Genomic DNA, 15,391 nt, shown 5'->3' with positions numbered 1-15,391 from the left:
AGGCCACCGTGTCGGTCTTCAAACAGCGTTTTCATTGTATTCATAGAGTCTGAAAAACCAAGAACGGTAACTCTTGCTGTGGCAAGGCCCCGGATGAGAGAAGACGACGTGCAGTGAAACATGCAACGCCTTCCGCCAGGGAATCAATGGCCGTTGACCAAGGCCGCGGCCAAAGAGGGAAATTGCGGGCTAAGCGCAATTTGATACATATTGATCCCTGCCATACGGGCCTCCGATCAGCACTCCGCTTTTTGGAGCGCCTTCCTTGCAGTCTTCTTCTTCCCCAGAGTCAGTTAAAGGGGTACTTGCTGGAGTTAACATTACATCTTCCCTCCGATGTACACAACTATTTTGGCCTCCGATCAGCACTCCGCTATTTGGAGCGCCTTCCTTGCAGACTCCTTCTTCTCCAGAGTCAGTTAAAGGGGTGCTTACTGGACTAAACTGGACATCTTCCCTCCCTTAAGCACATGCAAACAAATCAACAGCATGGCTGATTCCTGTGCAGAGTGGCTACATTTTGTTTGAATTCATTGATTTCGTAAGTGACACTTACGTCACGCTCCAAAATGAATTTAAGAGAAGTGTCCAGCTGCTCACAGAATGCAGCCACACTGTGGATTTTGGGCGCGTGTCCGAGTGCAAAGATGCTCTGATGTCGTGTGCAACCCTGGACTGATCTGTGGTGGTGAAGATGACCGTGTTCGCTGTCTTTCTTTCTTTCTTTATTTGGTGTTTAACGTCGTTTTCAACCACGAAGGTTATATCGCGACGGGGAAAGGGGGGAGAGGGGATAGAGCCACTTGTCAATTGTTTCTTGTTCACAAAAGCACTAATCAAAAAATTTGTCTTTTGTTATTGACTATGTCGACATGAGAATAAACTTTTTAAATTTTTTTTTATTACTTACTTACTTACTTACTGCCCGTTAGGCCGGTTGGCATGTAGGACAGCAACGAAGGACCATCTCCACTCGTGTCTGTTGTGGGCCAGTTGGATTCCATTAAGAGGGGGTTATGTATCTCTAACTCAAATTATGGAGCAAAGTGACGTTGGTTCAGGGGCGCGTGTTGGCTCGCCAATTTCAAACTGACGAGGAAGGAACGTGCTATTGAAAGATAGAATGTCAAACAGTTGACCCTGCGTTCCAGCGAGATTTAATTAAGCGAACATGATCGCCAGCGAAAGGCGGGATACAAAGAGAAAAAGACCAGAAAAAGTAGAGAAGGCCACGACCTTCCTAGTTAGCAGCGTGATTTCCCAGTCCCATGAGCCTCTGTACACGATTCTCTTAGCATTGCAAGAAAGAGTCAATGACTTTGCAAGACAAAAATACGTATGGTGCAAAAAGAAAGGAGAAAAGGTAGAAACAAATGGAAGAAAAGCACGAAAAGGCGAAACATGACAGAAAGAAAGAAGGAAAGAGAGAAAGAAAGAAGGAAAAAGAGAAAACGACGAAAAAGAGAGAGAGAGAGAGAGATAGCGAGAGAAAGGGGGAGGGGGAGAGAGCGAGAGAGAGAGAGAGAGAGAGAGAGAGAGAAAGGGGGAGGGGGAGAGAGCGAGAGAGAGAGCGAGGGCGAGAGAGAGAGAGAGAGAAAGACAGAGAGAGAGAGAGCGCGAAAGAGAGGGACAGAGAGAGAGACACAGAGAGAGAAGGGGAGAGAGAGAGAGAGAGAGAGAGAGAGAGAGAGCAGAGAGAGAGAGCAGAGAGAGAGAGAGAATATAAATAAGAAGGAAACCTAGAAGAAGAAAGACAAAGAGAAAGAAAAAGGCAATTGGCAACGAGTGGAAAAACTTGAAGAAAAGATTTGGAACAAAAACGATAAAAAAAATGTCATGAGTCGCTCGAAAGAGAAGACATTGTATTCAGAATAAAGAAATATGAATGAACGGATGAAATGTGAGAGACAAAAAAAAGCCGTGCCTTATGGCCAGATTTCACAGCGATTTGTTTCTGCATCAGACAATTTTCCTCGAATAAAATCCCGTTTCCCCACGTCAATCAGATTTGAATGTGTGCTTTCAGAAGCTTTTTTCTTGCCCAATGAGATAAAATGACTTTCCACAGGGTTTGGATTCCCCATGCAAATTTCAATCTATGAATAATACATGATAACCAAACAAATACGCCCATGGTGAAGAATACAAGTTGACGCCTAGTTACACACACACACACACACACACACACACACACACACACACACGCACGCACGCACGCACACATACACACACACACACACACACACACACACACACACACACACACACACACTTTCTCTGACTCCATCTACCACACAACCTGCCCCCTCAACCTCAACTCTCATTCTTTCAAAAACTCCTTGCAACTTTCGTGTTAAAATCGATGGACATTTCACAAGAACTACGACAGATATCACACACTTCATACATCCTCCTCGTCACTGACTAACAAGGAAACGCAATATTCAATTAATATGCAACTCTACACTCCTGCGCCTCGCAAATCACAGAGCAGACGACTCCGCGCGATCGAAAGCCCCGGATGACCAGGTCGTTCCCCACACCAAGCTATTCATCATATCGGGCGTACCAAGACCAAACGATGCCATTAGGTACTATGGCGCCTTTCGATTTTTGCACGCACGGCAAGGGAAGCTGTCTCGTAAGTGCGGAGATTACAACGGGTTTGGACGGATATGGCCATGGGTGTAGTCGTGCCACATTTTCTTGGTGTGTGTCTGTTTTGGAACCTTTGATTTTTACCCGGCTCATGAGACTGGTCAGAGAGGATTTGACAGATCAGAATTTGCTTCTCGCTTGTTAAAGATGTAGGCCTAATATAATGTATCATTTCTGTGGACTTCCGCATTAAAAAAGTTCTCAAAGTTTCGTTATTTACAATATCTCAAACAATGTGCGTCATAACTAACCAATCATGTACATTGTTAGTGCGTTACAAACCAGCACTTGTAAACTAGCAATTAAAGTCCCATGAACATGCATGTGAAAAGGCCAGCGAGTCCAATAATGAATATGGAGAAGAAATGACATCAGAGTCTGTAAATATTGTCTCATGCAGATTTTATGTTCTCCAAAAAGGTTGATTTAGATCACTTTGATATGTAAGAAATGTTAAGTCCTTTGTACTGGAAACTTGCATTCTCCCAGTAAGGTCATATATTGTACTACGTTGCAAGCCCCTGGAGCAATTTTTTGATTAGTGCTTTTGTGAACAAGAAACAATTGACAAGTGGCTCTATCCCATCCCCCCCTTTTCCACGTCGCGATATAACCTTGAACGGTTGAAAACGACGTTAAACACCAAATAAAGAAAGAAAGAAAGAAAGAAAGAAAGAATCACTGTGATTTAGATAATACCACGTGTGTCCAATTGGAGGGATGGTCTGATCCCGTGTCCAACCCTGTAGGTCAGACGGGCGCAGTGGCCTAGTGGATACGACATCGGCCTCCTAATCGGAAGGCCGTACAGTTCAAATCCCGGCCGCGGCCGCCTGGTGGGTTAAAGGTGCAGATTTGTCCGATCTCCCAGGTCAACTTATGTGCAGACCTGCTAGTGGCTTATCCCCCTTCGTGTGTACACGCAAGCACAAGACCAAGTGCCCACGGAAAAGATCCTGTAATCCATGTCAGAGTTCGGTGGGTTATAGAAACACGAAAATATCCAGCATGCTTCCCCCGAAAGCGGCGTATGGCTGCCTAAATGGCGGGGTAAAAACGGTCATACACGTGAAAGCCGTGGGAGTTTCAGCCCATGAACGAAACAAACAAAGCCTGGTCAGACCTGAGATAGTGACCAGGGCCGGTATGCATGCAGGAGTCGAATTCAGAGACTTTAGACTGAGATTGAGATTACAGTGTATCCCGGTCTTAAGTCTCTAACCTCGACTCCGTCGCGATATAACCTTCGTGGTTGAAAACGACGTAAAACACCAAATAAAGAAAGAACCTCGACCCTTGCATACCGGCCCACAAGTTTTATCGCGGGAAGGACTGTGGTCAATTTCGCCCCCCCCCGAAAAAAACCCACCACACCAAAAAAAACAAGAAATTCCTCTGATAGGAAAAACACCCCCGTCAAGGGAAATAACCTTCTCAGTTGGTGGCAGTGAGAATGGTTATTTCCCTTTGACCAACGGGGGTGTCCGTCTATAAGTCGTTGTATAATTTTAATCCACCAATAACTCCCTAACCGTGTGTTTGACTTGTCCCAATTTTTGTAAGGACCGTCTCAGGAATGTATAAAACCTGTTCACCAAGTTTGGTGACGATCGGTCCGTTCATTCTTGAGATCTACTTGCGAACACAAACACCGCCACAAACACACAAACACATCGAGTGAAACCTATACACACCCCTATTCACGACTTTCCGACCTTGACATTGTAGTGGGGGTCAAGTGGGCGTCGGCATCATTGTCCAATCAGAAATTTTGATGCGCTTCCGCTTCCTGTCCCGCCCAGTCTGCGCAAAAGAAATGGCGCAAAACTGTTTGCGCGGAAAAAGGTGATGAAAAAAAGAACACAACCTGGTTTGATAACCAAATGATTGCGATCTTGCATTCTAGCATCATTTAATGTGGAACAACGACACATCTGATAAACAAATAGCCAGTTTGTTACCAACATGAGAAACTAGGGTTTAGAATCGAAGCGGTAAACCCGGACGCTGTTTGTACACGTAAATCCGGAGAAGCTATCGAAGTAGGTGACATGTCGTTTCACTCCGAGTGTGCCAGCACCGGCCCTCTACCCGCCAAACCCCCACTAGGCAGGGAAAGTGGTTCGACCTTGCATGAATGCAGGGCAAGTTCGAGTTTGCTAGCTAAAATTGCTGCTAGTGCTTGCCTTGTCTAGATCTGGAACTTTTTCAATTGGATTTTTTCTCTCTATTATACTGGAATAAGTGGGTGCTTTTCTAGATCTAAGCATCGACCGAATTAGATAATGATGTTCCTTGCATTGCATTCTCCTAAATCTGTTATTCTAACCAGTTTGTTTAAGAATATAATTGTTCGTTTTTTGTTGATAAGCTTACAAGATTTTTTCTTTTTTAAGTAAGTGGTTTCACACGTACAACATGAGACCCACATGCACTAGACAATGGAAGTTGAGGTCCTCGTTCAATACCACAAATGCCAGTATTATACTTCAGACTCCTTTTGGAGGAATGTGTGGGGTTTGGGTGTTGAACTTGAAGTGGCAGATTGTTTGCACAGGTATGAATGTTCGTACGTGCGTACGTGCACGCATGTATGCAGGCATATGTTTGTCAAGCAGGAACATGCAACATTTTGTTGACCGTATGTGAGTGCGTGTGTAATAAAACCAACGACAAACAATACAAAAAGCTCCAGCTCTGCTTCTTCACCAGTCACAGACGCATTGCGTTGTTCAGCTTTCCAGAAATATATTAACTCAGTCAGAACCGGCTTCATGAATATTTTATTTCAGGAAAAAATCAATCGAATCTACACAAAAAAAGGTTATTGCGTTGTTCTGTCTTTGAGACTGTATCACGTAATATTGAGCTACTAGAAGAAACATGTCTGTGGCATAGTTTGACCCAACAGATAGAGAAGTCAACAGAGGTATTCTGCCGTCAGCAGCTTTATTGCTGTTTTGAATTTGATCTTGCATAATTTTATTACATAATTTTGCAACACACAAAGAAATCGTAATTGAATATTTTACGCAAAATTGAATAATTCGCAAACATGTTTGTATGAACAAATATTATTTTAAGAAAATATGAGTGTGAGGATGGACGTATTTTGAGTGAAGTAGCAGAAATTCTTTTTAAGTTCTTTAGCTACATGCACACGTTCTGTTAATTACGTTCTTAGCAGGGAGATCCAGATTAATAATACTGCTGTGACAGGTTGTGGTTTCCATACACACTTTGAATACAGGAAAACAAAAACAAAAAAATGTGCACATATGATTAAAATATTAAAGTGTACAGAATAAAAGCAAGATATGTACAAAAACAAATCTCGTGGTTCTCTTGTCAAACCCACTGTAGTAAGCACAGAATAGGAGAGAGGATTTTGGAGAAGGTGGCTTAACCTACTGAAGTAAATGATCAAGAGGATTCTAAGCATCCAGTGCTAAAGCTCTCAAATCACAAGACATACACACTTGTTGTGGCTATCCGAACTGTTGATTTAAAAAAAAACATACCTACACATTGTAAACATCTATTACAAAATTATATATATTGTATGGATCTGTCTTTGTAAAATATACTGTTCAGAAAATTTTAAATAATCTGCACAAATCTCGTGGTTCTCTTGTCAAGTAGTAGGCACAGAAAAAAAAAAAACCCCAAAAACCCTGTGTTTTGTCTTGTAAATTATACTTTACTAAATGTGTACAGTATTCTAAGAAAAGAAAAATTCTTCCTTTTTATCATATCAATTGCCTCCCTTGGATTTTATTTGTAAAATAACTCTGAGAAAAAAAGCTTTCTACTTAAAAGCAGTGCAATCAGGAAAATGGGTACAACCTGTGTGTATACCTTTATTCCTTATTCTTTTTATTTAACTGAGGATGTCACTACGCAGTTTTACTGATTTAAAAAAAAAATTCGCTTCAAATTATCTCCCTTGAACAAACACTTCTTTTTACAATTAAATTTTGTTTACACGAAGAGGTAGTTTTAAGGGTATATACAAGAAAACATTATTGCAGCCTTAGATGTATTTACATTTGGACTAATTCCATTAAAAAAAAATCAAACTATAAATGATAAATCAAAATAAAACAGATTTTGAGGCTGTGCACAAGCTAATAGGATTAAACACGAAAGTCGTACCCAAGAATCGTCAAATACTTTTGCTAACAGCTAACAGCTATACTTAAACATAAGAAAATATGATCTGCATCTCTTGTTATGAAGATGATGGCACTGGTCCACCGAAGTGCATGCCATATATGCTTTACTGTGCGCTCTCCCTCTCAATGGTCTTTCTCTGGCTGACTCGATTCTGAGGAGATAAACGAAAACACATTCAGTACAAGCTGTACAAAATAACAACAAAACTAGTATTACTTAAAGTAGCTGCTGGTTTCTGAGTATTTGATTGAAGGCCCAATCCGACTTGTAAGAAGTTTGCCCGACTGTCGCAGATTTGGTCAGGTAATTGCATGGAGTAAAATCATGCCTCAATTTGGGGGTTATTTAATTATCAGATCACAAAGTAAGACTTCATTGTAATGTGCAGATATTTGTTCAGGTGCCCACCATTTTCTATGTGAAAACATGTTGCTAACTGACATGAACCCAACCATAAAACGTGATGTAGGTGAGTAGCCCATCTAGAAAAAAGAACCTGTTCTAATTCTAGATGGGCTACTCACCTACATCACGTTTCATGGTTGGGTTCATGTTAGTTAGAAACATGTTTTCAAATTCTCATCAGGCAATCACGGCTGACACTAAACACAGAACAGGTGGGATAGACATAATTCAATCTACTCACCTTCCTTGCATTGTGAGACTGGCCATATGAATCTGCTGAAGTAGTTCCTGCACATATTTAATCAAATATTCATCTTAATAACGTGTTAATATCGCTTGTTCTAGCAAATCAAACTTGACAGTTTTCTGAAGGTTTGCACAATTTAAGAGCTTGCCTGTCCCCAATCATTACAATAAGAAACAACATCTAGTATGCAAGTATTTGCAGGGTATGAAGGTTTTAATATAATGTCGGTTCTTCTGGGGGCATGGAGAAACACCTTACACAACAAATTTCAAACAATTGAGGTCACACCATAGGTTTACTCACAAACAAACAACAGCAATACAATAAACAGTCTGCAAACGCCTACATGTTGTCTACACTAGGTATAAAGAAACAAAGAAGCACATGAAGACGGGCTTTGTCAAGTAGACCATTATAGCGAATGAGCAACAGCTGATGATCCAGACCTCCAAATTGACATGATTTCCCCTTATTCAGTTTGTGATTGTAGTCATATTGACGATGCATGACTTCAATTTTTCTAAGTAAGTCTCTTGGTGCGTTTACGGATACATTCATTGTCACAATTACGACATGCTAATGTCTAACCTGGGTAAACTTCAATTCATGACTTTTTTTAACTGGCATAGACATTATGAGCATACCAGAATTATTTTCCTGTTAGACTGTCTTCTTCTTTTTCTTCTTCTGCGTTCGATATTCATGGCTGTCATATCGTCTGGTCAGTGGCTGCCATGAAGTCTGCATAAACCAATTAAATAAATAATTAAGGAAAAAAACCACCCTTACATCATAATAAATCAGAACCATCAAAACCACCCCCCACCCATCCAATAAAACCTGCATACAAAAACACTTCAAAATAAAAAAATGAAAACATTTAATTCCACTTCAAAAATATAAAAGTTGTTATGTTTTATTTTCATTATCTCTTTACACACACAAAAATTGCTGTGCAAATCTTTTTAAAAACATCAATGCCCGAGACACCAGTAACCTGTTTATGTTGTTGACCTTGTGGCTTTTCAGTTTAAGAGGCTGTTCAAAAAACCGTTTCCCTGGAATCTGCACTATGATAACCATGAATAATACCGTAGGGAAAATATTACATCACCAAGACCTAAGAAATCACACCAACCGACACTCCTCACCCTTATTTCACCCACTATGCCAACCCAAAGACTGGAAAATAATCATCAAATACAGAATGAACAAAAATGCTTGATTTCATTTCTTCAATGATAAGTTGAAAATCTTCATTCTTCATGATAATGTTATTGGCATAATGTGTAATTGCCACAATTTACAGAGTTTTATCAAAAAATGGTGCGATAAAAACCAAAGGGAAAACATTTGTTCATATGTATACTGATACCTTCTTTACCTTGTGGCTTGTGTGCCCCAGGTTTAGGAGCTGCTCAAACGTCCATTGCTCCTCAGTCTGCAAGAAATTAAGCGATGGCCTGAAGGAGAATGGAAACAAATCCTTTGTCAGCACCCTGTGTTTGTGTGTGGGTGGGTGTTTTAGATAAATAGGCAGGGTGTGGGGGGGTGTGGGTGTGGGTGTGTGCAATAGGTACCACGCCTAATGCAGTCTGCAAAACAAGTGCAACACTTCTACAGAGCTTTTATGATACAAAGCTTCAAATAAGAAACACATTACAATCAGATGAAAGCTGAGCCTGTCATTGCAAAATAAGAAGGAATATACAACAATCCAGTGGCATGTAAAATATTGTTCCTTCAGAAAGATGGCTCTGACAGCAGAAACAATTTAACTTGAAGTTTGAGTCAAAAATTATTTCTCTACATTAGCGAACGTAGGTTACTTGCAGTTATACCCCTCACACATGAAATATTCACAGATTGAATAACAGTTTGTTCCCAATGTTGCTTCCGTGTATCGGTTAGATCCATCTCGGTTAGATCCATCTGCAGAGTACGGATTGTCATCCGTTTAAAAAGGAAAAACAATCAGAACTTGTCATCAGTGATCAACCTACCTTGCAAGAGTGGGGTGAAACACTCACTTCCTGCCAACATGTCTGCAAAAAAAGGAAACAATGCCAATGAAAGCTTAAAATGATTCTTGTGTTTAATATGTGTACACGTGCTTCATTTCTGGGGTGAAAGTGTAAAATATATCGATGGATTGATAGAACAATATAGCCTCAAGTTCACCGCACCAAAAAATACTTATCAATCAACATTGTCATCACTCGATCAGCTATTCCATCTCTTTCATGTGTGTGTGTGTGTGGGTGATGGTGTGAGCGTGTGTGTGTTTGTGTACGTGTGTGTGTGTGTGTGTGTGTGTGTTTGTGAACAAGCTTTGAAAAACGTATGTTTACCTTGCTCTAGATCTACTGATTTTCGTAGGCGGAGACTTCTCTGCCGTGAGGGCGGCTTCGTTTCCCTGGCAGAATTCAACATCTTGTACAGATCTGCTGGTGATTTTCTTTTCCTCCGCTTCGTGAGTCACTTGATCCACAGATTTAACGAACATTGAATGTTCTTTTAGTTCTTGTGACGGAAGTACAATCAAGGAATTAAGTGGGCATTCCTGAGTCCTCTGCTGACTTCATGTCCACAAAGTAAATCGCACAAACTTGCAGGGTTTGAAGGGTAGTTTATTACTTTGAAGAAGAACAGCTAGTCGTCGCTGCCCGTTCAGCATTCTTCGCGCGACAGTTTTGCAGAGGAAGGCAATGCAGTTTTTTTTTTCCCTGCTGAATGTTGCCAGGGTGCACAAACTGAGAAAGCATTCCCGATTTTCCACAATGTTCTACTTCTGCAGAGTCTTTTGCACAACATGATTTATAACTGCCAGTGTACGTCTAATTCATGATGCCTACCTGACAGCTGGGTCAAAAGTTACGTTCGAGAAAATATTCGAACTAAGTTCCAAACAACTCGAAGAGCAGACATGAAACATGTGGGATTTGGGCAAGCGGAAACGCCGTAGATCTAATGTCATTCAAGGGTATCGTAATGTTGGAATGTCAAGGCCAGTTTTTGACTGGTTTTGAACTGAAGTTGGGCTCCGAATGGAAATAAACACTTCCTCCAGCTGCGCGACCCATCGATAACAACAGTTGGAACTGGTAGGATGATGAACAGGTCTTGTGAACTGGCTACACACTGTTACGGTTCAAGTATAAGTTCAAAGTAAACACTCAACTGAGGTGGCAGGTAATGGCGGACTTGACTTCCTTCATAACCAAATATCACTCTTCTGACAAAAAACCGCAAATGCTATGTTAAACCGGAAAATACGTAAACCGGAAAAGGAAGCGCATCAAAACCAAAATGGCAGCCCCCATGAAATCCGAAAGGTCACGGAAAAAAGTCGTGAATACCGGGGGTGTAAAAACCGCGTTTCTTGAAGACAGCATGCCAGAAATGAAGGCACAGTCAACCACGTGGAAACAGCGTGGCTCACCATCTCGCATCTGCCCAGACTTCTAACGCTCAATGTCAATACACCCCGGCTTTCGGAGTCTCAGGCGAGAGCAAATCCCATTGCATGCTGGGATGGCAAATTGTACCAAACACGAGGTCTTCAGAAGAGGTAAATTGCCGATTGCGTTCAAGTTTTCCCTCGTAAGCTCTTATGTCTTTGATATTTTTCTGGTTTTTGTCCCACGATAGCCACTGCTCTTTGTGTACGGTACACAGCAGAGTGTTTGGTACAACGGAGCGCCCCCTGCCGCCAAAAATGTGACTAGCCGCGCATGCGCACTCGAAACTCTGAAGGGGTGTATTAGAAGCGGCCATTTCAGGTTTTCTTTGTCCGGGAGCCTTGCAGCTAACACAAAAACATTTGAAGGTTAAACTTGTATACCCTCTGTTATCGTCAGCCGTCAGCTAACATTGGCACATGCCAATTACTTCTATCTCCTAATTCTGAGAGCAATGATTACTACCGAAAACGTCATCCCCGTCACTGTCCCGGTGTACTTCAATTTTAAGAATGTAAATATATCAAACAAAGATAAGCAAGCTCATTTTAAATGACACGACCATCAGTGCTGTTGCCGCAGTCATATTTGTGCATGAGTAAGTCCTTGTAAGTCTTCGCTATGTCTAAAAATAAATGTCCGGGGAAATAGGCGCAAAAGCAGTAACTTCTTCAGGGAATATCTTTTTATCCCATTTTGATGGATTTTTATACACGAAGACCGCTTAAACAGCCTTCAATGTTCGTTATTTAAGATACAGTGCGTTGTTTACTGCTGCGGTGAGTCTGAGTGTAGCAGGGAAGCAACAAAGAGAAAATATGTGACCCTCCACCACGAAATGAGTCGCATGTCACCTTTGCATGATTTTCATATTTTTACACTTTCCTAGAGTTTTTTATGCTCTATCCAGTGGTGAAAACCGGTTTAGAAAAGAGCGAAAACTGTTTGAGTTATAAGCCTGTGACTAAGGTGATCCTCACGCTGTTACCATACACTCTCCGGACTTATATCAAGCCTAGCGCAGAACCGCGCGAAGTGACATGCGACTCATTTCGTGGTGGAGGGTCACATATAGTCTTGGAGGTTCATTAACCGTCATCTCCGTAACTGGTTTTTCCTAGCAAATGAGAAAGAATAATTGCTCAAATTTGTGATAATTATGGTTTTCGCCCACCGGAGCATACTACAAAAAAAAATCCATTGGCAGGGCCGTCAGGTGGCTCCTGGCTCTCTCGTGAGATGAAATGCAAGCGCCCGTCATCTCCGTTTCCGTCATGTAGCTTGAATACACACATATAGTACGGATATATATATACGGAATTTTCTAAATAACGACGGGCACCCATTTTTCCGTGTTGGTGAACGATAAAGCAATACAAAAAACCCACGCAAATATTGATAAAAAAAAAAAGAGAAGATTTTTTTGGAACTTTTAAAAATGGTCGCATCATATTGACATTGAGTGCTTCATGGAATAAGACCATCCCTCCACTCGGATATATACCAAAAATCAACACCGTAACTGCTTCCCGCGCAAAGCGAGATTTGTTTATGATTGGCACTTGTCACAGTGTCCGTTGAGAGATTGATTCATAAAAAAAACATCGAACACTGAGCAGGACCCCGTCAGACATGATTTTTGATATTTGTCCAAATGAAAAGAATAGTCTTATCCCAGTATGTCAACGCTTGGCCAGACCTCATATGGTGAGTCGAATCGTCGATACGGACTGTGCCTGTAAAGCATTTCTAACAAGGGAATTCGTATTTCGGGACCTTATCCCATGAATTTGCGAACGCAGAAAGCATGGAATGCTAGGAAGGATTGAAACGATGTGGTCGAAGGTTTTAGTGGACCCTCGGGTTTTTTGTTTTACATTGTGCTTATATATATATACGCTTGATGAAAGTGGATGCAGGGACAGTTCAGAGAGTCCCCAGTGCGCACTTAGAGTATATCTCGTGGCTTGCACTCCTCATTTATAGTGAGTGTTCGTCGCTTTGTTGTTCCTCTGTCTGTCTGTCTGTCGGTCGGTCGGTCGGTCCGTCCGTCGGTCCGTCCGTCCGTCCGTCCGTCCGTCCGTCCGTCCGTCTCTCTCTCTCTCTCTCTCTCTCTCTCTCTCTCTCTCTCTCTCTCTCTCTCTCTCTCTCTCTCTCTCTCTCTCTCTCTCTCTCTGTGTCTTTCTCGCTGACTGTCTGTCTGTCTCTCTTTGTGTCTCTCTTTCGACCCCCCCCTCTCTCTCTCTCTCTCTCTCTCTCTCTCTCTCTCTCTCTCTCTCTCTCTCTCTCTCTCTCTCTCTCTCTCTCTCTCTCTCTCTCTTTAATGTGTAAATATTCATATGTTTTTTTGCGTTTTGATTTTTTCTGTCTTGTTTTACGTTATGTCCGTGTAAATATGTGATTAGAGTAGTCCGTCTGTAGGCGAGGGCTGGTTGAAAAAAAGCTCGTTTGTAATGCGTATGCCACAAATCTCGAAAAATAACATTTGATTTGATTTGATCTCTCTCTGACTGTGTCTCTCTCGCTGTCTCTCTGTCTGCCTGCCTGTCTGTCTGTCTCACTGTCGGTCTGTCTGTCTGTCTGTCTGTCTGTCTGTCTGTCTGTCTCTCTCTGTCTGTCTCGCTCTCTTCGTCTCTCCCTGTCTGTCTCTCTCTGTTTCTCTCTGTCTCTCTCTCTCACACACACACTCTCTCTCTCTGTCTCTCTCTCTCTCTCTCCCTCTCTCTCTCTCTCTCTCTCCCCCCAATTTGACTGTGTACCTATCATTATATAGTTCTCTCATTGCCTTCCTCTCTTCTTCATCCTTCTTCTTTGCATTTGTAACAGCTTCTGATTTGATGTTATATTTATATTCTGTACAACTCAATTCTAAAATTAAATATGATCGCTTCAGACCAGGAAAAAGACAATGTGGTAGATGCAAAGCTTACAATAATTTGCAATCGTTAAACTTATTCCGTAAAAGTTGAAATAATAGCAATGACGCAGACGGGCGTTTTGGCCTTGTGAATAAGACGCCGGCCTCCCATGGTCCCGGAAGGTGTTGTGTTCGAATTCCGGCCGCGCCATTTTGGTGGATGGAGATTTTGCGGGTGCCAGGTCAACTTATGTGCAGACCAGACCTGCTATAGGGCCTTATCCCCTTCGTGTGGTTAACTCTGAAAATGTGTTCAGAATTCTTTTTTTTTTTAACAGTCGGTTTGTGCAAATAAAGTCTCATGTTGACATGCTTCGCCGAGACCAGCTTTACCAGTGCCGGTTTACCGGTTTCGGCTAGTCAGGTTTTTAGTAGTCTCGACGGGTTTTCAGAATCGATCTTTTAGTTTCAGGCCGGCAGGTTGACTGAATGTTTTGACATCGGTTTTCGCCACTTGTTTTTGTTGCTTTTATTGTTTTATTCGTTATTGTCTACGTTGCAATATTTTATATGCTGTGGTTGTTTTAGCTTTCAACGAAAGCCATGTCCCCTTATCTGATTCTGTTAGACACGAATAGCAAATTCATTTCTCTGGTAACAGGAAACCTCTGGTTTTATCGACCTGCCTTGAGCTGTGATGCAGGTTTGATATCAGTTTCCTGTCTTGTCACTGACGTTGACAACATCCTGTCAACAACAGAAGAATGTTTTCTCTGTTAAATTCCATTTCGCCGCTATTACACACACAAGAGAGCAATGTCTCTTTCAATTTTGTTTTGGGAACTGCAGGAAAGGAAGGGATAAGAAAGATAACAAGATGGAAATAAACAGTCGAGAAAAAAATTCCCGAGGGACAGGGAGGCCCCAGGAGAAAACCAAGGTAAGTAGATTTTAAGGGGCTTATTGTCCGTCAGGTCTTAATTGCCTATATTGGACATGAATTGGTTTATACGATTCGAGTTGTTACGCCCTCGCGGCTTTTGATGTATGCGTGTTTAGGTGGTATCAGCCATCTGCACTTAGGCCACACAAAAAAAAATAGGTGTGGTTACGGTAACATAGCCAAAAAAAATAGGGTAGGTAGGTAGGCAATCACTTTTTTTACTTTTTTTTCTAATGTGTACAAATTAAACCTACTTGACAGGGAAATAAGTGTGCGACTCGGGCGCTTTCGCTTTCATTGCGTTTTCTGCACTGGTTTTTTTTTTTTCTTTTTTTTTTCCCCCTAACAATAGGGTAGGTTTGTACCGTAACCACACCTATTTTTTTTTAGGCCTTATGGTAGAATGACCATAACCAATGGCCAAGATCTTTAACGTGCCATTGTGGTGACACGGGGGTGGGAGATGGATACCGTCTCTGGGTCTGCACATAAAGTTGACACGGGTCCGTCCCGGCCCGGATTCGAACCAGCGACATTTCGATCACAAGTCCAGTGCTCTACCACCTGAGCTACCCGGGGCCCCCTAAAAAAAAAAAAACAAGGAAGGGAATACATGTGTTTTATAGGTCGGGCTGTGACGGGTT

At 41.8% G+C, this 15,391-nt stretch overlaps 1 long non-coding RNA gene across 1 annotated transcript; it reads right to left on the bottom strand.

Annotated features, from left to right (window-relative positions):
• Positions 1–4,037: 4,037 nt before the first annotated feature.
• On the bottom strand, positions 4,038–10,824 carry LOC138954459 (uncharacterized). The gene is made up of 6 exons (XR_011451845.1): positions 9,838–10,824; positions 9,490–9,531; positions 8,871–8,949; positions 8,131–8,227; positions 7,481–7,527; positions 4,038–6,985 (listed from the first exon to the last, which is right to left on the bottom strand). It is a non-coding gene; the product is annotated as an uncharacterized lncRNA (long non-coding RNA).
• Between the last annotated feature and the right edge of the window lie 4,567 nt (positions 10,825–15,391).

The sequence above is a fragment of the Littorina saxatilis genome, unplaced genomic scaffold, assembly GCF_037325665.1.
Source record: "Littorina saxatilis isolate snail1 unplaced genomic scaffold, US_GU_Lsax_2.0 scaffold_1342, whole genome shotgun sequence".
Classification (NCBI taxonomy): Eukaryota; Metazoa; Mollusca; class Gastropoda; order Littorinimorpha; family Littorinidae; genus Littorina; species Littorina saxatilis.
This window is presented reverse-complemented; position numbering and strand designations above follow the sequence as displayed.